Here is a 23,694-nt window from a genome sequence, read left to right as displayed (position 1 = left end):
TGATGATTTGGTAAAGATGCCAGACGCCCAGTAAAATCCTTATTATACTTTCACTATATGTAATAAAGACACCACCCCCACTCCCAGCCCAATTCTTTATTTTAGAAAGCAGCTGGCCAGGGTTACGCTTTTCTTTTTTCCCTCCCGCTGAAGAAATGACAAAATGCCCTTGATTGGAAGCAGGGCAGTAAAGCAAATAGGCACTATGTGTGTGGTGGTTTTAATATGACTGTATTCCTGAAAGTATGAACACTTATCAAAAGAGAAAGAAGGTCCTGACACGTATAGGAAGGAGGATAGAGGCTAGGTAACCTTCAGAAAGTCCCTTTTCTTCTCTGAGTCATAGAAGCATTCAAGAACATTGAAAAATTTTGCCTTTTCTGGCTCTAGAAACAGGAAGGTGACTACATCGGTTTATGCAACCACAAGCTATAAAACCTAGATAAATAATTACATGTGACAGCATGCTAAAATGAATGTATCACACAGTCATTTAAAAAATGCCTGCTTTAAATGTATACCTTCAGATTACATATGAAATCAGAAAGATTGTTATCCTATGCTTTGCATTTTGCATGTAATGAAGCATGAGTAGAGACACTCATTAGATTTTTCTCAATTAATTAATTTCAAACCCAAGTTTCTCTAAATATAGATTTAAAATTCCATTTTAAACAGTAAGACTTTACAGTCATTGCTTTACTGATGCAGATAGGTCAATTTACACTAAATGTAGGTATGGTCTGTAAGCTTTTACCTGTATGCAGTGTTTGAAGCAGTTATCACTGAAGTCTCATTTTTTAAAAATGGAATAAGGAGAGCAACAGTGCTGATTTATATGAACAGAAGCTTTCACCCTTAAACAGTGGTCTTAGAAGTGACACCAAGAGCTGCGTCCCCATGCCTATCACTGGATTCCCATAACTTCATCAGAGTTTTGGAAGGGCAAAGAATGAAGGGGTCATGCCGGAGCTTGATAAGATGCACGCTGACAAGCCTCTCATGCAAAGCTAATTGCAGAGGCAAAGTCAGAGCTTCTGAAAAGATCTTCTGTTTATCACTTTTTTTGTGATTTGCTCAGGCTTTTGAAAGAAAAGACCTTCTTGACTCTTCCTTCCTTTTAGTCACTCGCTCTGTGTATGATAAGTTTGTTCAAAAAATTTTCCAATGAATCTCAAAGATTTCTCTTAATGCAATACCGAATTTTAAATTGTCACTAATACTAATGATACAACCCTTTTAAATGCAGAGCTCAGGAAAAGTTAAGAGTTCACTGTACCAGCTACACTCCAGCACAACTAAGTTTTATGAGTTAGATTTCCTTGTGAATTCAAGGCAATTAATGAGAAACAGTACTTATGGACAAATTTCCTCTGGAGGTCCTTCCAGCCTCCCTCTGATTGTGTCCTCTGAGCTCCTGAAGGCACCGTGGAGATCTCAGGATGGACTTTAAGCACACTCAGGGAAGAGCTGCAGGTTTGGTGCCCAGATCAATCGCTTTGTGCATGAAAGTGTAACTCTCCCCCAAGCACCTCAGAGGCCAGGAAATAAGTGCCACCATCAAAGGTTACACATTCTCCAACTACCTAGTCCTGCTTGTAGGACAAAAGCGCACCAGGGTCTGATTTCACAAGAAACAGGAAACCATGCCTTAAAGTATTGCATTGTTTAAAACATAAATGTACTGGAAGGTTTTAGAGTTAGAACTATGATTAATAGAAATATTCTGCTGTTCAGCTCTCCCAGCAAATGGAGAAGATGCTGTTGAGAAAAGGACATGCAAAGGCATTCTTGAAGGTCTTCATTTTCCTACCTCATTATCTCAAATTTACTATTTTTAATAGTTTTGTTCCTTTAGCTAAATTACACCTTGGGAGTGATTATCCTGTCTTCTGTTTCAATAAGCCAAATATTTGACCTGGCACTACTGGGGACTATTTGCTGCAACCCCACTGACTACAATCCCTGATTTATGCTTGTGCCTTCCACCCTGCCTCCTTGCTTCCAAAAGCCCAAGTCAGGTCCATGAACCACAGAAAGTCCTTTAAACCCATAGTTAAGGACTTAAGTGAGGTACAACTGGTCTCTTGCTTTCCTACTAGTCTGAAAGAGCCCATAACAAATATAATCTCTCTTTTATGTTCAATATATTCATTACTCTACTGTTGATCACAATTAAAAATAAACTGAAACAAATATCATCTCATTAGAAAAGTTACCATAGAAACACCACCAGAGAATTCCCTTTAAAAATGTCAAGATTTCCCTCACATTTAAATACGGACTCCCAGGCATTACTCATGCACCATTAAAAACTGCAACATATCAAGTGAGTCATTAGTTTAAAAATATATCCATAAGTATACACTTGTTCAAAGATAGAGATGTTTTTGTCTCACTAAATATGTATCACGACATGACCCAACTTTTCATTTTATCTAATTCTGTTCTACATCCCCAGAGAAAATTCGAACATTGTTTCTTGTTCAGACATCTGATTGAGCAAGGAGAGAACAAAAATCCAGAGTGACAAAACACTCAGAATGTGAGAAATACCAGCAAAATGTAGACAGAAAGGAAGAGTAACTTTGAATATGTGTTTACATGGTAGTAGGCAAGATGAATGGAAAGAAAAATGTCTGAAATGAGACATAGTACAGACATTCTCCGCACACAGAGAAATTTAATGTCGTATCTTCAAATTTTTTAATTGAGAAATTTCCTAATTTAAACTAATTGATACTAACCTACTGTGCTATATCAGTTATTTTCCATTTATTTGTGCCAATCTGTAGTATAACATTAATCCCTCATACTTTTCTACTCCTTCTTCCGTGGGATCACTGGCAAACTCTGACAGATTTTGGCAGAGGAGAAGAAGGTCCATCTGCGTAAGATACTTTGATCTTATGGAAGCAGAGGAAAATATGCTGCAAAGTGGCAGGTGCTCTGCAAGTAACAGTAATACAAATTTAAAGAAAATTCAGAATTGGTCACAAAGCTGATAAATAGTTTATTCATAAACTCTCACGTATTTAGAGGAGATAATAATACAAATGCAGTGTGCCTTCCCTTTGCATTACTGGCTCTGCTGTAGATAAATCACATGGCTGAATGGAACGAGATTAATGATAATAAAGACAGTTTTCTCATTTTCTTTGTAGTAGAGCCAACCTGAAAACGAGGAAAAACAACAACATTTGAACTAGTTTTTTGTTCTGCAGGCTCTTATAGAAATGTTTTATTTCTTTCCCATCCTTAATGCAAGGAGTCTTAGAAATTTGCTTCTGCGTTTTTAGTGGTAGAAGTCCTTCCATTCCTGCTTAGTCCTATTTCCTCCTTTCTAATCCTGCTTCCTTCATGTGTGTCTCTTACTCAGAGAGAGAAATAAACATTGAGAATAGATATAAGAAAAACAATCAACCCAGCTTAAAAAATGCCAAGCAAAATTATTTTTCTTTCTTTCAATATTCAATTTCTGCTGAGTATTTAAATTTTTCACAAAAGCTGCAAACATTCCTCACATTGAAGAGAAATATAAAATTAACAAATTGTTAATTTGTTAATTTTTTAGCCACTTATTTATATAATAAATTATCATACTTCCACCTTTAGTTTTTTGCTGTCAGAATTATGTCTTCTGTTTCCATTTCAACTGAATGACATGAAAAAATAAGAATAAAGCAAATGAATGAAAGAGATGATGTGAAGGTGAGGAGAGGTACAGTATCAGGACAGATGTACATAGAAGGCACCAAAAGAAAAACATATTCTGAAAGTGACACCACACTTTAAATAAACTTTTAGATTTTGATTATAAATTTCTTGCCAATCAGAAAGATAAACAGTGATAGTATTTTTCCTCCTGAAGTCAGGAAGGGCAGTGCATAGTACAGCTGTAAGTGAGGTATCTTTGATATCTTGCTTCTGATTTAATTTCTCACCATTTCTAGAAAGACCAGGTTTTGGAAATATCTAGACATCATTTTTCACCCCCACTGATCTCACAAAGAGTCATATTCCCACATTTAGCCCAAATTGTGCCCCAGCCACACTGGTAAAAGGCTTTTCTCAACAGGCATCTAGCAAGAGGCAGAAGCAAGGAGTGCAGGGACAGGTTTAGATATGAAACACAGGTATATAGTGGGAAGCTTTCAGCTGGAAGTTGGTTTAAAATCTTTGGTAATTATGTTTATATTCAGTGCCACAGAAGGAATTTCACACAGAAACAGGTCTGCTTGTTTCAAAACTGGGTTGTTCAACGTTGTCTGCATCATCAAAACACATTTATTGGTTTATGGACTCAGTGCCATAACATTAGATGTTGCCCATGAGAGCTGGCCTTTGCATCTGGATATCAAAGGCAGATGATTAATGTGCTGAAGCTGCCCTGGCAGAGAGCTCCCTGCTGACCACACATCTGAGCATGGGCTATTTTTATGTGAAGTGTGAGATTTGCTAAAGGGAGGTGCTAGTTTCTTCAGAACTCCTCACCTCCTTTCTTCAGCAGGATGTATTTACTTTATTGTGAGAATTTCTCCATGTTCACATCATCATTTATCTGCCTTTAGATACAAACAAATATGAAATGGGACCAACACAAAAGCCTGAGGTTCAGCCCTGAAGGCCCTTCTGCACTGTCCTGTAGCTTTGCCATGTACGAGTAACATGGTTTGCCCTAAAATCAAGACAAAAATCTCTATGCCATTTCTCTGGTCTTCTCTATGAAAGACAAGTCACTTAAGCTGTAACAGTTTGCACTGGGGAAGGTCTGTCCTCATCTATTTTTATTCACACGTATGTATCACACTTCCATGCACCATAGCTAGAAATAAAACAGTAGTCCACCTCAAAGCTTTAAATTACTTAGGGCTTAATTAAGAGTATGATAGAACAGATACAAAATTTAAGATGCAGTCAGTGGGTAAATTAATGTAGACACAAGCTCATGTGTCTGCTCCGTACTTGAGTCTTGTAGTTTCATGCAGAACAAATTTCCCACTCATTTTTCCCCCTAGACATAACATAGAGTAGTGTAATAACTATGATTAACATTATATGAAAATTAAACAATTTTGAAATTGCAGGGTTTGGAAACATGACTATCATACATATGACAAAGAAAAATGATATCTTTCTACATCAGTGTGTCTCATACATGGATGAGGGTTGGATCTTGGCCCACTCCACTTGCTTTGTGACACTCTGCAGTGTTCAGGCGACTGCAGGGGTGGGGCAGGCAGGTCCCTGAGCATGGTCCCGCATCACAGAGGCAGAAGAATGACTGTGTATGGATTCCTGCTGGCCTCTATAGAAAGCGTTCCTATCCTTAGGGATAGGAATACAACACGAGTGCATTAAAACAGGAACATCAAGCTTCTTTATAGAGCGCCCCCTTTCACTTTTACTTAGAGTGATGCGGGTGAGTGGTCCCTCAAAAGAGGAATGTCTCAGAAAGATGACCAAAGCTCTCCTATCTTATCCATGTGGCACAACCTGTGAATCCTGTGCACTCTTCACAACTTTGAGCATTCATCTGCATGGAAATAAGAGATGGAATAATGTTGCAAATTACTTCTCATCCCAGCCATTTGATCTGTCACTTTTTTCAACAGACTCATTAAAATTGGGCTGTTGTACAAGAAATTTCCCTGTTGCCCTTGGTTGCCTGCAATAAATGCACAGTTGGGCTAAAATGCAGCATATTATCCGGTTTTCTCTGTAGCACTTTGGTTCTGCCAAAGCGTTTACTCCATAGACCAGGTTCCTTCATCTGATGAACGAGTGGAGGGGAGATGCTTAGGAACATGCTCTCTTTGCCCTGATATCAGACCAGTTTCTAATTTCTCTTTGCAGTCCCCATTCTGTCTTACATCTTTGAAACAACCTCTCCATCCCGCTTTGGATTTTGAGAGGCAATTCGTCTGCCTAAAGGATAACGAGCAGAAAACCAAATAAACAGATCATCAAGATCATTATTTTTAAGGTGCTTCCCTTCTGTGGCTTTCCCATAGAGCCCTGATTTTTGTTCTCTGTTGCTGTGTAGAACAGAGTTTAAGGAAAAGACCACGGATCTGAGACTAAGAAGGCTTTGTTGTTTTACACCCCATTACAACACTAAATGAAGAGATCCAAAAGTTTGGCTTTAGTCCTGATTGTGTAAGTGTCACTGATGATATGGTAAAGAGGGGAAGAGAATTTCTTAAGAGTGCATTAACAAAATACAGTTTTGATTGCAATTTGTTACCACTTTTAACAAAATGGATGTCAAACAAAATAAACTCTACATTTGGCCAGAGAGCTGGACCTCACTGTAATCAAGAGCTAGAGAACAAGAACGCTATAAATTGCTTTCCAGTGACTGAGAAGGGGAATAAATCCAAAGTCCTTTTTATGGGAGAAGTAATCAGGCGACTCTACTATTTCACAGTTACAGTGTATGGTTTAGGGCTACAGTTACAAATCATAATTTTAAAGGGTGAACTCCTTGAATGGAAGAAACAGGCTGAGTGACCCTGTCCCTCAGCTGCACGCTTAGGAAACCTGCTCAGACTGACGGTGTCACTACATCAGCTGCCATCGCTCCCCTGCATCAGCAGGTCATTGCGAATTGTGGGTCTGGAGAATGATGCTGCGTTTTCCCTCCTGCACGCCCAGAGCTGGGGGGCACTCCTTCCTTCTCGCGCCCTTAAGGTATTTGGATGGGGGAAGGCTCCTTAGATATTTGAGCTGTGCCTTTTTGCAGGAGAGAGAGAAAGTTGCTGAAAGTGGATGTGATGCTTCTTGGAGGGACGGGGGGTCACGACTTCCAGGGACTCACACACCTGGGATGAACACAGTGCTGAACACCGTGGGCAGCAGGGCTGACAGCAAGGTCTGCAGCCTCCAGTCTGCTCCTTCTCCCTGTATATTGAGGCACTTGGAGCAGAGAAGCAAAGGATCACCTCAGCGCCATACCTCTAAAAGAAGCTCTCAGCCCATCCTCAGACCTAGGATTGACTTTTTGTCACATGCTAAGGCTCATGCATTGCAAAACTATGTAAGAGTGGACTGGGGAGAGCTTGGGCCTGGCTGGCAGTCAGCCTTTCTCTTAGCATATCTGCAAGCTCTCAAACACAGAAGTGGCCATGCCTGAGCACAGGAGCCCATCACCACCTCCTTGCAGAAACATTGCACAACCATTACAGGGCAAGCAGGCCAGCCAGGCTTACTTGGAGAGAGACCTGATGTGGATGACACAAATAATTGCAGCTGATGAAGTTATAAAAGTTCATATTTTCTTACAAAAGCACTGGAACAGGCTGCCCAGAAAGGTTGTGGAGTCTCCTCTGGAGACATTCAAAACCCACCTGGACACCTTCCTGTGCGATCTGCTCGGGTGAACCTGCTTTAGCAGGTGGGTTGGACAGGATGATCTCCAGAGGTGCCTTCCAACCCCAACCAGTCTGTGATTCAGAGTGAGTGCTGTGCTCTCAGCTGCTGCAGACAAGCTTTCCAAAGCACAGTGTATCCTGGGGCAAAGCCCAGGTCCCTGAGCACCGGCTGGAGCCAAGCACCTGGCTGTCCTCACCAGCCTACATCCCCACCTGACCACTGAAGAAACCAAACCCAAATGCTGCAAGACCTTCATAATCACGTAGAGACACGTGTGACGACAGGAAATAACTGAAGGACAGAGAAGTGAAGGCAGTCACATTGCAATTTTGGATGTAGGCACATCTCACTGCAGGCTCCTCAAGCCTGCACTGAATGTAGCCCCAGATTTCAGAGGCAGCAACTGCATTATGCATTTTTCCTCAGAGTGCCAGTTTTCAAGCTTCAAAGAGAAGGGACATTCATCATCTACAGAAATGCTGGATTATTTATCATGGAAAAAAATCAAGCACTCTTACTTATACATTAATTTAAAATATTAATTTGAATCTATTTGTCAGCAAAACTCTAAATGGTTATGAAGTATGTGCGCTGCAGCAGATTTTACTTACAGGAACACCGAAGCATACCTTAACATCTCTTTTGTTGAAATTCAGCTACAAAGTCTGTGACTAAGATGTGCTTTGACTTTAACACCTCTCCAGTGGCTTGCTGCTTTTCTTTATTAAAAAGGATCCCAGCAGAGTATTTTTTCTTGTTATAGATCACTTTTTGCCCTTACAGTAGAAAATGTGTGCTCACACTAATTTTTACATACCAGATTATTATTATTATTATTATTTGTGACGGTCAGATCTGAACAACTTGTCCTGGCAGAATGATTTATGCATCTCATTTCAATAAGAATAGGACTCAATTTGATTTTAAAGGGAAAATGGGATTTTTAAATTTTTTTTTTTAAAGAACTGAAGTAAAAGAGGATTACAGAGGCCTCTGGAAAAATAAAAGATGGAAACATTTTATTTATTTCCTTACATTTGCCTAATAAGATAGTCAGCACAACAATAACAACAAAAGCAAAAGTTTTACTTTAAAGCCTAGAGGATTGTTAACGCAGTTGGTATTGTGGGTTTTTAATGGTAGGTATAGGCTAGAGCTGCTAGCTGGCAGGATTTGGGCAGGTGAGAGGGGGATTGTGGATTTTAGGGGCTGAATCGGCCACTGAGAGAAGAAATCAAGATGCCTGTTGGGGGCGGGGGGCAGGTCAAGACACTACCCTCTTCATCCTCTTACAGCCCAGTCATACAATGAAAATCATATTGGCATAAAACCATCTCACAAACTGGACCAATAAATCCAGAATTGGGGTTGGCATCACTGCACCTACTCCAGGTGGGGGGGGACAACCAAAACCTTCCCTAATAACAGATTCCCAATGCTACCTACAGGGCTTATCAGCCCTCTTGGAATCCTCCAAGGTGCCCATCCTCAAATTAAACAATGTATTTTCAACATAAAATATTCTCCTTTTCAAACTACCGTACCTTTGGGGGTATATAAAGGAGCAGACAGATAAGAGGGTGGGAGGGAAGAGGAGAGGGTGATCTCCAGCTTCAGACTCATGCCAGGTCTCATTAGAACAGCACACAAAGCCTCCCAGAGTTAACAATGACAGCAAAGCATTTTGCTCTACAGATTTCCATACATTTTTGGACCTTGGGAAGGTGAAGCGATAAGTAGGGAGAGAGTTTCTTTCCATGTCTGTCCATGGTATAATCCTTCACAAGTCATTACATTTATCAGTTCCTGAGTTTTCTTATTTGTAAAATGGACACAGCAGAACTTCAGTCCCTCACAAGGCTGTTGTAGAGTTCAATTCATTAAAATTTATAAGATGCATTCAAGTTTTTAGCCAAAAGTTGCTGTATAAATTTCAAAGCTTGGAGCATCTGTTTCCCTACACGGCTGAATACAAACCAGAAGAAAAAAAAAAAAAGTCACGCATACAGGGTTCCTTGTGCTACCATAGACACTTTCTGTCTTTATTGCCCAAGCTGAAAAGTTATAGGTAGGTATTCACAAGTAGCACATCCTTTTTGAATAAAGTGTCACACCGCTTTGGTGCCACCAAACAGAGCTGCCTCCAGATTGTGTGGATTTCTAGCTACCAGAAGTAGCATGAACTCACTGACTATGGGGTCACATCTCTGAGCTTGCTGCAAGACTTTCATACAATACTGCTAATGAGAAGTTGAAAATCAGACCAAACACTGAAAAAATAAAATTAAGTTAAATAAGACATCCAAGCATTCTTATCCTGGCTTAAAAATAAGTAAGAGAGGCACGATGTGGTTAATTTAAATATTGCAGCTGATAGGCAGATGTTCAGACAGATTCTTGTAACAAGTGCCATAAAGCAGGAATAAACAAAGGTGGCTTTATGAAAAATGCCAAAACCAGAGAGATAAGGGACAAAAGATAATATGTTTTTGTTGAAAAAAAAATTCTAACTGGACTTCAGAATGGCTCAACATTCAGTCATATAAATGTAATGTCAACCCTGTAAGTTCCTGATCTTCCTAGGATCTTATAATATGACATAGATATGAGAAGTCAGGCAATCTAAGCTCCACCCATAAGACATGAAAAATATAGACTTTTATGAGGTGGCTGTCAAGGGATAGTTTCAATGTAGTCTTAGGGCCAAAGAGGAAAAAATAAAGATATATGAGTTTGTTGGCGAATCCCAAATTTATGAATATCTGGACAACAAATTTGTTACCCACAGGCTAGCCAGAGCAGAGTGGTGAACTGCCTGCTCCACCTGGGAAAGTTTGATATCAAATGAGACTCTTACCTTTCAGTATCAAGGAAAAAACCTCACCCCAAAAACAGAGAAGGTATTGCATACGATCACTAGCAAATTTAAGCAGGGACCAGAACTCCCAGGCTCTTTTGCTAGCTCTTGAATTCTCTTGGGCATGCAATTTAACCTCCCTATGAAAGATTTTTCATAAGCACCAGAGGGATTCAGAAACGCAAGTCTCATTAATTTTCATTAGACGTGTGCAACTCCACCCCTTGGGTCCTTTGAAAATCTCCCTTCCTGTGTTTTTAGTTGACTTCCCTCTTAAGTAGGGATAATAATTACAACTATCAACCTGTTTAAATAATATACTTATAATATCACTATTATCTTAATAGATTATATTCAGCACTGAAATAAATGCATCATAATAAATAATGCAGAACTTTAACATCTGTTCTGGTTAGTAAATAATTCACAAGTCAATAATTAATTTTCTAGCTGTTCATTTATAATTCATAAATATTTGCCAAATATTCAGAATCTGAAAAATGTTATCTGAACTATCATGTGAACTTTTCCTTTTAATTATTACATATTGGCTATTTGTGCCATTTAGTTTGGCATTTAATTAACACAGTATTATTTTTTTTATCCTGACCGAATGAGTTAAATTTTTCAAATGTCGGAAAGAAAGTCACTAGCAACAGTGAATCATGAATATTCACTTAGTACGACATTTCAGTGCCCACAAAAATTCACAATGCTTTGAGGACTCGCCAGTATTTTCATGAACAGCATGATTTGTGGAGCCAATCTCTAGTACTATTTGACGACTTCTGCCAACTCACCTACTTCCCAGTTGTTCCATTAGCCAGTTCTCCAGTTTACTCCCAGTGCTCACCTACTTCAACTAATTAATATTTGCATGATGATTTGGAGTTTGATGATCAAAACTTGTGTGGGAATATTTTTTTAAACTGTACCAGTATGTACAGGAAAAATATACCTTTAACATATTAGTTCAATAATTCCCCAAGAACTTAAATGCCTTTTATATCCCCATCACATTAGAAAATGTGACAAAGGCATCTTTGACACATCAGACTGCGTCTGTCTTAACAACAACAAAAAGACCCGAAAGCTCAATCACTATTTTTTATTCTGCAAAACATGTATCGCTAAGTATTGCAAATAATCATTACCATCAGTGTGCATTTGTAATGGAGTTGTTTAGCAGCAAAAGACCTGAACGACTGAGATTATCCAACCTGAGGCACATTCCTAGGCTGGTGAAATTTGGTAATTAGTTTCTGTAGGCTCTTTGGGCTACAGAAAGTAACGAGTCTGCTCCACAGGGCAATTCTGGCTGTGGGCTGGAGTGTCCAGAGGAGACACATCTTCCCCTGGTGACTACAAAGAGGGCCAGAGCAGCATTGCTCTTTAATCACTTCATGGTGAAATCGAGCCTTTAACTGCTGACTGAAGATGTTCCTGTTGTTTTAAAAGCAGGACAAATAAATATTCACTTGCTACTTTTCCCTTGAAAAGGATCTTTGTGCTCACCGAATGTTCCTGATGAAGCCTCCGAAATAGTCTAGAATCAAAATGGATAGTTTTAGTCTGGTTCCCCAGAGGACGCAAAATATGAAACTAATTTACATCTGGATTTAAATGCTTGTTCAGAACAACATTTTGCATGCAGACACATCCAGGCTCATGCCTGTGTCAGCGTATGGGTGAGAGTACAGGAGTTAAAACAGGACTGGAAGACAGGCTCAGCGCACAGCTATCGTCTACAGCACTGATGGCTGCCCTTCGCACTTCTTTTACTAATTAGAGCTTCATCAGATTAATCATGTATGCAGTCCTACTGAATGCAATGGGACTGCTGCTGGGGACAAAAATAAAAAGCAAGTTTAAGTGCTGCAGGTGGTTAGATCATCGATAACTAGAGCCAGAACCTTTCATGTAGCAACTCAAGTAGGGAGAAGCTATCTTCTACCCAGCATTTCCATACCTATTACTTCACCAGAACCATTAGGATTGTTATACAGTGAATATCCCTGAAACAGCAAAGTATCATTATAATGGATTTTTTGTTAAGAGTTCATAGCATCCATAAGCCTATTCACACAGCAATGTGCAGCCATAAAGCTTTGAAGAGTGGGGTTTAGAGAGTGGAAAAGTAGCACAAAGGTAATTCAATAAGATGTTGGTCTCACAAACAGTATCAAAAGACTAACTTTTACATAGAGCGTGACATTTACCTTTAAAGCTAAGAAGATTTCCCTTGTTCATATTATTTTCATCAGGAAACTACACTTGTTATGGATTTTTCCCACTCAGGCACAGATGAATGAGACAAAAAGCCAGATATTTAAAACATTAATATAATGGCCTGATACCCTGTAAATAAAGCTTTGGCGATTATCCATTTGCTTTAAGAGTGTCTTTTGTTAAGCCACCATTTTTAGGTCATTTCTGCAGCTTAATCCAAAATAGCTGTAACAGGTACTAGCCCTTGAATATAAGCATCACCTACAGATGCAAGAAGCAGATGGCAGGTGTGTTCATTGTACTCTGCTGTGAGGATCTTTGCACATTTTAAAAGGGAATTGGTGCAACCTAGTATAGGGTCTATATTGTCATTAATGCTAAAATAAATTAAATTTGCTTTGAAACAACCTAAAGACTCGGGGAGATCCCACTATTGAGGCTGCTAAAGGCACTGCTGCCAGCTTCCTTATACTGGTCTAGGCATTTGTATAATTGTTTAGCAAAGGACACATGCAGATCAGGGGGTTGGAACAACTCTCCTATTAAGAAAGGCTGAGAGAGTTGGGTTTGTTTAGCCTGGAGAACAGAAAGCGTTGGGAAGACTTTGTTGTGGTGTTTTAATACTTAAATGGGGCATTTAAAAAAGACAGAGGAGGACTTTTTACCAGGGACTGTGGTGATAGAACAAGAGACAACCAAAAGATGGTGGATTTAAAGGTAGATTTAAAGGGATCTTTAAAAGTCCCTTCCAACCCAAACCATTCCATAAAGAACACTTCTAAGAAAGCTCTAGTGACTTATAACATCTACCAGGACACTGGGCATGTCACTATAACTCTCAAAGCATGGAAACTGAATCTGGTTGTCCCATATCCTTAGTGGTCTATAGGACAGAAGATAAGGCAATTGCCATTGTAATTTCCTCCAACTGCTGCTTTCTTTTTTCTTGAAAACTGGTTGGTGGATAAGAAACTACTAGCAGAAGAAGGTTCAGGGTTTAATTCTCATCCAGATCTCCTGATTTTCTGTATTTCCTGAGTGACATGTGGTTGAATCCTCTTTAGCCCCCTTAGGCAGTTCCCTGCTCAGCATGCTAGTTTTATAGAGGCTTTATTATATATACAAACCCTCCTACCCACTGAATGGGTGTCCTGTATAGTAAATTTCTCCAAGACAGTGGGTACCCAAAAAACACACCCAGAAGCACAGGTACTAAACCTGTCAGAATGGGAGGCTTAAGTAATTTCATAGGGCTAGCACCAATTGACTTTCCTGAGTCAGAGCAACATTTGAATCTCAGCCTTGTGACTACTGTGCTACTGTCACAACCAAAGGACTATTCATCCTTGTCCTTTGGAAACTCCATATCAACACATACGGGTTTGGTTAATAAACTAGTTGGTGGAACGGTGAGCCTTTTCACTAATAATGAATACAAGAAAGTTACTTTCAGAAGTAGTGCTTATAGGTCATGCACCCATTATTCTAATCACATTGTTGAGTTAAGGCTAAAACAGGATACAGATTATTAAATCCATGTTGTATCTGAAGGAATAATCTAAGTCACAAATAGGTAACCTACTCCAAGACCCGAAGTGTCAGGACTTTTGAAAAGAATCGAGGACAAATTCTGAAATTATGCAAACACTGATAAAGATTACTATTTCGGGTAAAAATATAGACAGGCTGATGTTGGGAGCAAAGGAATTCATGACAGTTTGCCCAACCTCTTCCTCTCATTTCTTAAATAATGCATGATTTGAAATGAGAGCAAGCCAACATCTCATTATCTGATGTACCCTCCTCTCACAAGTCACATCAGCATGCAGATTCCCAAAGCGCTGATTCCCAAAGATGCAGCAGACTTGTCCAAACGGTTATGAGTATCGAGAAACATTTTATACAACATGCTATCAGAAATAATTTCGCACAGAGTGTGTGTTGATCCTAAGCATATTTGATGGCAAGAGTTCCTAATAAATTGTAAGGCTAGAGAAGCTGAAGGAACAGGAACCTTTGTAAGTCCTTCACTGCAAAGGGACTAGCATTTTCTTTGTCTAAAGTTATGACATTTTGCCTTTGGATGGTTTTCTTGACAAATACTATAGACCAGTATCAGAAGGGGAGGAGAAAAAGAGAGACTGTACAATACTTTCTATTTTATGCATCACATGGTGTCTTTTGGTTCAGTAGACATAAACAGCTTTAAAGTTTAAGGCTAATTCAAATTGGATTTTAGAAACACAAAGTCTTAAAACATTTGCACCAAACTAAGGGATTACACTCTTATCTTATCCTTAGAAAAGCTTTTGAAAAAAATATGGTAGCTCAGATTTTAAATTGGGTCTTCAAAACCCTCTTGTCTGTAGCTGTGTCATCTGCTCAGTTGCCTATTGTCAAAAGGTAAAAAGTCTTATACAGAGAAGGATTTGCATAAATTGCTATCACCTGCTGGCCAGCCCAGGTTAATGAAAGTGGGGGGAAAAATAAATGCATGAAGGCTTTGAGCCTAATCTTTCTTGACTGTTTCTGTGCCAAAACAGATGAGCAAAATATTACTGTGGTTGTATTCTTAACTTGCAGATCATTTACAACCTGGGCCCAGTCTTGCCCTTTGCTATCACTGAAATCCTCATTTCCATCTACTGAAATCAGTCATCAGCGGGTGGAGGAACCTTTTCATAGTACAGATGCATTTAGGCTTCTGTGGAAAAGATGAAGTACAGGAAAATATGGGAACAAGCTGTACTAAAAGAAAATAATCCCTTAGTGGTTTGAGTAGAACATACACAGAAATTGGACAGTCAGGCTAGAAATAACACGTGAAGAAAAAGCACGTTAGCCAAATGCTCATACTCTAAATTAATTGTACACCTGCTAAAAAGGAGTTGAAAGAGGAATCTGTAGCAGTCTACAGCTACTTAAGGGTTAGTTACAAAGGTGGTAGAGCCAAAATCTTCGCAACATTAGAGGACATACTGAGGACAATGGAACATCTAGGGCCCGGGAGATGAAAATAGCCCAAAGAGGCTGTGAATTCTCCACCCTTGGTGGTTTTCAAGACTCAGGAGGACCATAACTTGAGTGACCTGAGAGTGTGTTGGTGATAGCTGAAGTCTGAGCTGGAGTTTGGCCTAGACCTGCTCATGTCCCTTCCAATCACCCTTTTTGTGATCCTGTATAATGCTAAGTATGAAACTGAACATGGTGAATATAACTATTTAAACAATCATAAAAAAGTATAGCAATTGTGAAAGCAGTAATTTCGTTCAAAGGGATAAAGAATGGTTCTGAAAATTTACTACAGCATAAGGTCTTTTACCAGCCACGTCAAATGATTTTTTTGTTGTTGTTTTTTGGTTTGTTTTTATAATGTCTGTTCCTTTCTGTTCAGACTATTCACAAGAACCTACCATTAATATTAATGGGATTTTATATTTGCATCAAAAGAACAGATCACAAAATAATAGACAATGCTCATCTACAGGTGAGTCTCATTTCAAAAGGAGTCTCCTCACTGCACTCTATTATCTAACAAACTTTCCCAAGTATTTAGACTTTCCAAAGTTTATTCTCTTTAGTGCAGAAGAAAGGGGAATATGGCTTATTGTTGAAGTCTTTTAAACAGCTGTGAAAATGACCAAAACATTGCCTGAAAATGTCAGAGAAAAAGTCACCACACATGTGCCAGCCTAATCTGTTTTATGTGCTATAACAAATATATTACCACATATAATAAACCACATTGAACTATGAATTATGATAACAGTGAAACACTGGATTATGCACTGTATAGCTGATCTATCCATGAAAAAGGTGTTTGATGCACATCTGCAGTACCACACACAGGCAGATCAACTCTGCTATGCTGATACTACTGCTCAGTTTATCCCAAACGCACTCAGCTCACTGCACATACGATGCAATACAACGATAAATTTCTTTCAGGGAAGTCTCTGATTGATGCGTAGGAGACATATTTGAGTACACAAATGAGCATAAGAAGCAGTCTTGTTGCACATGCAGTGCATGGGATGCCCACAGAAGGTTAATCCATTCTCAGAAGTTGCTAAGTAACAGTACCCTGAGCTCTGGATCTCTAATTATTTGACAGGTCATCTCCCAGGACTTTGACTTGTGTTTTATTGGCTGGATATCACTATTTCTTGATAGTCTGTTTGGGCAGTAGGAGTTGAGGGGGGGAAGAGCGAGCACTGAGTTGATTTAAATCAGTGGAGAATCCAACTTGTCTCACAATTCTGAAGTTTGAATTAACATTTCAGTAAAAACTCCCTAGTCATGAAAAAACTCACTGTCTTCTGGACTGGTATATACTAATATGCCAAACTTTATTCACTACGATAGCACTATCTCTTTAGAACCCTCAAAATTCATTAGAAGGCAGGTGAAGCAAATTTGATTTTGTCAAGCTATCACGTCAGTGGAGTATTACATAGAGAATGTTTTGCACTTATGTTTTGCATATCCTAGGTACACAATTTCTGTTTGCTGGAGGTTATTTTCTATCTGTCAGGGATTTCCATCCTCCCACCACCCCCCTTTTTAAAGAAAGAATCAATCAAGTCCTGTCCCAGCACACAGGTAAATAAATTTGTACCAGCAACGGGATTAAGGTCAAAAACATACCCAACATTCTTCTGCAAATACCCAAGATTAAAATAAACGTATTTTTATTAATGCTGTTAGAAATCTCTCCAACATTTGAATGCTGTGACATTTGAACAATAATAATCTTTATGCTTCTCACTGAGATGTGCATTTTTGTCAGCAAATACTGTAATACATGGCTTTAAGATTCAAAATAAAGTTCTAGCAAACCTTTACATAAATTAAGAAAAAGAAGAAAGCCAAAGGACCTGCATTTGGTTCATGGATGCTATTCTAATATTAGGGAGAAATTATGTACAAAAAAGAATATTAGCTAAAGACTATTTGTTGTAAATATAATAGCTATTTCAAAAGCATTTAAAACAATATAAAAGATACCAATTCATGTAAGACATAAAGAATGTGCAGTTCCTTGTGGTGAAAAACATATTTTACAAGAGTTTGGCAGAGAGCACATCTGTAACTGAAATAAAAATCAATAGAATTTGTGGCATAACTTAGACATAGCTTTATTCTCTTCTATTCAAATTAATATATGGCTTGGTAATTTATATGCCAAGTCTCAGCTCTCAGGGATTAGAAACAGCTGAGATATACTGCAACATTGAGGTTTATGATGTGAAAATGCTGACAGACTCAAATAAAATGGCATTGCTGCTACATCAGGTGGGAAACTTGATCCATGAACTATTACTGGTTGGGTGTAAATGTCTGAATCCCCAGCTTCAGTCTAAAGGGTTCAAGTTTGCCCAGGGGATGTTTCTTAGCCTATATCTCTTTGTTTACAACACTCTTCAAAGTAATAACGTACCTTAAGCGAGCTTCAAATCAGCTACTTCTAGACAAAGTCTGCTGTAGTGGATCACCAGCACAAGGCTTGCATGACAGCTGAGCCTGCTTAACACCTTAAAGAAGGGATTAACAGATGTATTTTCTCAAGCACTGTGTGTGAGCCTCCTTCTTTCTCCTTCACATCTGCCTCAGGATTCACAGCACTGTGGTCCCTGCTCTGCTTTAATACCCTCCATGCCCAGCATTTTTGGTTATGGCAACCAGCTCCCCAACTGAGAGGCACCCCAATGGAAAAGGGCATTCTTTTTAAATACATTTTTTTGCTGTGGCCTTTCCCCAAAGCTGAAATACCTAGATTATGCAGCAGCTCATGGCTAGACCCCAGGCTAATCCCTCTGGATGAGGGTGTTGTGGCTTTCCCCTGGCAAAGCTTGTCGTCAAAGTCATTTTACAGTGCAGCATGTTCCTCCCACCAAGGAGCTCTTGTCAGCAAGTCCTGGCCAACCTGGGCAGTTGTAAAGGGAAAAAACAACTGCAGTGACTGCATTTGATCCCCATAGAGATAATTACATTTTACTGTTTCCTCAGGCCATGGCTAAATAGGGCTTTGTGGTACGCTGGGACTATAAAGATGCGTTTTTTTTTTTCATGGCGCATCCCTGCTACCCACAATACTTCCCCAAAGTACAAAGAAGTTGCCAAACAAAAACAAGATATAAGGAAGTAGCCTCCAAATGCTACACTAAGCATAACATTCCCCAAGGTGTGAGGTAATTGCAGCATCTAGCTGTCATGGTAACAGGCACTACTGCAATTAATAAAATTTAAAATGTGCTATATGTGGAAGATGTTAGGTAGAAACCTCCACGAGTCTGTTTGTTTAAAGCCACTCGAGCCTTCCCACTTATCCTATCTCAAAACTCGCCTGATGCATCTTAGCCAGGCATCAGATTTTCTGCAGAGATTTCAAAACTTCGTGCAAAGCCACTGCCAGCCGCTCATAAACAGAACGATACTGAATTTCTCTGCCCTAAGGAATAATACCAAACACTTATAATTTGGAGAACGGAGCCTTCAGTTTTCTATAATGTGTGCTCTTGAATACCAGGAACTAATCTAATATTGCGTAAACCTCCTTTCACTGCTCGGCTTTACAGCTATCACATCAGCATGGTTTTCCAGCCAATGTCATGCTGCCCTGGAACTGAGAAAATCAATAAAGGTTAAAATCGCACACATGAAGGCATTGTGTTGATCTGCACTGCCATTAATTTAAACCTTTTGGGGAAGCTAAAAAGCAACCCAATTATTTTCTATTTGCAATTCTAGTGTAGGGCTAATACACAGAGCAATACCTAGTATATAAGGAAATGTAAACCTGTCAGTTTACTGCTAAGTGACCCAGCTTATACAGATGTAATTAGAAAGTTATTAAACCAAAGTCCCTTTAGCCATGGCTTCAGCTGAACAGCTCTGCTAATACTATCCATTAAATTGTATCAATTTATAGCTTGAGCACTATCACTTTTTAATAGCATTATTCCTACCAACTAACCAGCATATGCTGTTTTGAGCGTTAATCCTTGCCTGCCATTGACTACTTACAAACACAATATAAATTAAAATTAAAAGAACTGTTGCACTACCCTTGCAGGATGTGATTAGGAGGCACACCCTCTCTTTCAGGTTTGCAGGTGCTGAGGGCCAGACCTGCTCCCTCCTGATCAGTGCATGAGAAGCTGGAGAGACCATACAGCGTGGCTGGATGTGTTATCTCACCTAGGGTGACATCTCACCTGTGTCACCTGCAAGCGAGCTGGCAAGCACCTTGCCAACTTGGATGGTAACAATGCCTTCTTACATGCCTTCCTTCACACCTCCTTTCAAGAGTCTGGGGCTAAGAGAGGCCAAAGTTTAGCAGAAATCAGCCAAGTAATCCTTACATCAAGGTGTAGCTCATTTTTCTGTGGGAATTTTTGCCCCATATCCATCTTTTCTGTGAACAGCCCACAGGATCACAGAGGGCACCTGATTCAAGGCACAAGTTAAACATGAGGAGCTGAGCCACATAACCAGATACCAAATCTCCTCTGTCTAGTCCTTGAGAAGGGTTGAATCCTGTCCCCAGGAGAGATGTTCTCATTTCACTGACCCCTCCAGACATTTCTGGAATTCACATCTCTGCACAGGCGCATACAAGAGTTCATTAGATCCACCAAAATAATAATAGTCATAATAATAAAAAAATCTTCAAAATGGGTTCAACTGGAATGCAAATGAAGGCCAGTGGCAAGAAGACAAGTTCCCTCTTTTTGGGTTACCTTTTCTATTTTCATTCCTACTGACTGATCTGTATCAGCATGAGAAAAAACATAATTTCAGTTGCAGCTCTTTTTAAGATCAGGTATTTTCCTAACTCCATGCTTTATCTGTGGCAAGGTACATTTACTAGAGATTAAATCTAGAAGCATCCAGGTTTCTGAGGTTGTAATGGAATAGTTTAATTAAGTAATGGTACATCGGTATTTTTAGGAGAACTTTCATTTATTACGCGGAAGTGATTATAAAAGTTGAATGAGCTCTGGAAATAACTTGTTCTTTTCTGAGACTATTCAAAAACCTCATCTTTATTTTTAGATTTAAAATCTTTCTTAATTTTAAACTGTATAGATACAGTGTGCTTAGAACATACATATAATTAGAAATGAGAAGTCTAGATTGCTCTAGACCAGGAGGTGTAAAATTTTCCCTAAGACTGACAGTTGCCTTGAGTGTGGTTTACCATTGGAGACAAAATATTTCTTTATAATAAAACGGCTTGCTTCTCAATTCTTTCAGTTGCAATCATCCATCAACAGGGTTTGCTGGATATAACCTCAGTTCTATTGATATCAAGGCAAACAGAAATGGAGGAATTCTCCTGCTGTTATGGCCTCTAGTGTTTTCTCTCAGCCTTCCCTTCCACACAGGGTGTGGTATTGAACTCAAAGCCCAAAGATTATGTAAACTATTCATGACTGTACCTATAGGTCCAATGCACTGAAGGTCTCGCTCTTTCCATATATCTGTGGAATTTTTTTTGCTCCACTAGATACCATAATAACTGTGTGTTTCTGATCATGTAACTTTCTATACTGATTTGATCTCAAAGCTTGCTCGTTTAGACCTAGGCATTTTAAAAATTAAAGTATTCAGCTCCTATACTGCCAAAGCATGAAATACTAAGGTAAAAAGAGAGAGTCTGTGTTTCCTAAAGCATTTCTAAGAAAAGATTGCAAGTTCCAGCAGGTAAGGCTCCCTGGCAATAGGCAGTGGAAGATTTTAGAAATAACAAATCAAAGAAGTTTTGCAGTGCTAAATGACCAATAACTGCACCAGAACCATAGGCTTCTAGGTATATATGTACTTTCTCATCAGAAACGTTTAAGTGTGTACCGAAAATACAAATGTGGAAAGAATCAGTACAGAAAAACCTCAGCGTATGGATGGCTTTACTGCAGTAGGCTGTCTTTAACAGTGGAGAGGAGTAATCTTTACACACAGAGGTGAGCAATCTTAATTGCCCTGTCCCTTGAAATAACAGCAAAACGACAGCATGGACCACAATATGGCATGATATTAACTAAGCTGCACAAAATTCTTGCATGGATGGCTTACCATTATGTGATCTAGATGAGGCACGTATTGGAAAAGAAAATTTTTGTAGGAGAAAAATACCTTTTAAAATTTCTATTTGTTGAATAGCGATTGCACTGGTACTGAAGATGCTCAGTGTCTGACTGGATTAGATGTTTTACAGTTCTTCATTATAGCACTTGACTATATATATCTAAATGTTTTATAAGAAAAGGACACAAAGTGTCCTATCTGAAGAGAACTCCCGAGCCTGGATATTATCTCATTATAATCCATATAACCAGCTCTGACCTGGTGTGGCAGCTTGCTGATTTATTGCCGTAAAAACTATGTATACACATTGTAATACAGTTCAGGCTGTTACCAATAAAAGACAGTTATCTGGCCTCTGACATTTATACAAGTAATAAATATCCAGAAATAAGAAACCTAGATCCTGCTTTACTAGTTCTTGCCTTCCTAATGATGCATTTTTTTTTTTTCAAACTTGTTAACAATCTTGTGTCCGAGAACTGTTGAGCTCTATGTGGTCATTGTGCACATTTCTATTTGCCTAAAATAAATGCAAAACTTTCACTGTAGCTATTTAACAGATTTTTTTTTCCCTCTGTGATGCTAGTACCTCAGTTATCTTCTCCCTATGTTGTAAAATGGATATTCTTAGATGACCTGACACAAAATAGTCCAATTTTAATGTTTGTATTGGGACCTGCTTCCTGCCTAGGAATCACTTATAGTATAAAGGCAAACCTGGTACAGCAGACCTAAATTTTATATATATATATATATATATATATATATATATATATATATATATGTTTTTTCATACTGCAGCTAAAACGCTGCAAAATAAATAATAAATGTACAATAAAAATGCATTTTCTTAAATTTTACAAAGTAGAAATGTAAGGTAATTTAAAAAAAACCCACCAAATGTCCTCTATACTAGGCAAACTTTGACATATTCTGTTTTACATCAATTTCAGCTACTGCAACTATGTTCCTAAGTCTGCACAGACATCCATGAAAATTTAAAATACTTCCATTTAGCCTTGGCGCAGCAGGTCCTAGTAGATGCATTTGGATGGTTTAATACAATTACTAAAACATTTTAAGTCACTTGGTTGAGATAAAATCTGTGTAAACAGAGACAAGCCTCATGTGCCATACTTAAACTATTCAGTCTCAGCAGTCTGATCTCAGCACCAAAACCCACACAAATGTGCCCGACTATCCACATTTAAAGAGCTGGTGGGCACACGCAACTCATCCTAACTTAAGCCATGGGGTGATGAGTACTTGCAGAATTATACCGATTTTAAGACTTAAATACAAGCCTTGCTGCCTAACTCTATTGCTACAGTTACAAATGTGGGCTTGTAGCTGGAAACCCCATGGACCACAGATCAATGGGGATTTACTTAAGCATAAAGGCTGTGTGTATGAACAGGAGTGACAACCTATTGCCCAGCTGGGGCTGACACATCTCTACCAGTCCAGTCACTGTCTACCAAGTACCGTGAATGTCACCCAAATACAATTTTAAACTAGCAGACAAATACAAACGAAGTATCTGTGTGAAGATCACCCCAGGAATTTGTAGCATGTTTTGAAACCTGATGATCCCTCAGCCGCTAGCTTCAGATTCTGATATTTCCTATTGTGGGTAGCCCTGTTCATCTGTACCTGGTTCTTACACTTTGTTCTGTCTTCTGTGTTGTCATCCTCCTGTTCCTGCACTGCCTGCATTTGTCCCCAGGCCTCACCCTATCTTGCTGGTATCTGAAATCCTTACCTCACACCAGGCTCCTGCCTTGCCCTTTGGTTTGACTCTTCCATGACTTTCCCAATTTTTGGTCTCGTTGGTCAAGATTTGTCTTGACTTCCTTCAGCCTGATTCAACTGAGTTAAATCAACTGGCAGGACTACCTGCATCCCAGTTGTGACAAACTGAATCAGACTACAGCTTGCTGTATCTGCTTCTACCAAGTTTGAGAGACTTGATTACTGTAAATATATAGTAAAGGCAACTTGTTGAGACTAGGAGGCTCTACACTCTGCTCAGTGTAATTTTTTTTAATTGACTATAACATGATAAAATTCGGGATGGCACATCTGCTCTCCTCCACAATTTCAAGGGGAATGTTGGAGGCAAGTTGAAGAAAGAAGAATGTATC

General features: G+C 39.1%; 1 protein-coding gene across 1 annotated transcript in view; it reads right to left on the bottom strand.

The window, feature by feature from the left end:
- PTPRN2 (protein tyrosine phosphatase receptor type N2) overlaps nt 1-23,694 on the bottom strand; it is a gene marked incomplete at both ends in the record, with an annotated part of 644,991 nt that overhangs the window by 117,965 nt on the left and 503,332 nt on the right. The gene's annotated exons all lie outside the window — the stretch shown is intronic.

Source organism: Nesoenas mayeri (genome assembly GCF_963082525.1).
Source record: "Nesoenas mayeri genome assembly, chromosome: 2".
NCBI lineage: Eukaryota > Metazoa > Chordata > Aves > Columbiformes > Columbidae > Nesoenas > Nesoenas mayeri.
The sequence above is the reverse complement of the archived record's forward strand: the minus strand, read 5'-3'. Positions and strand labels throughout refer to the sequence as shown.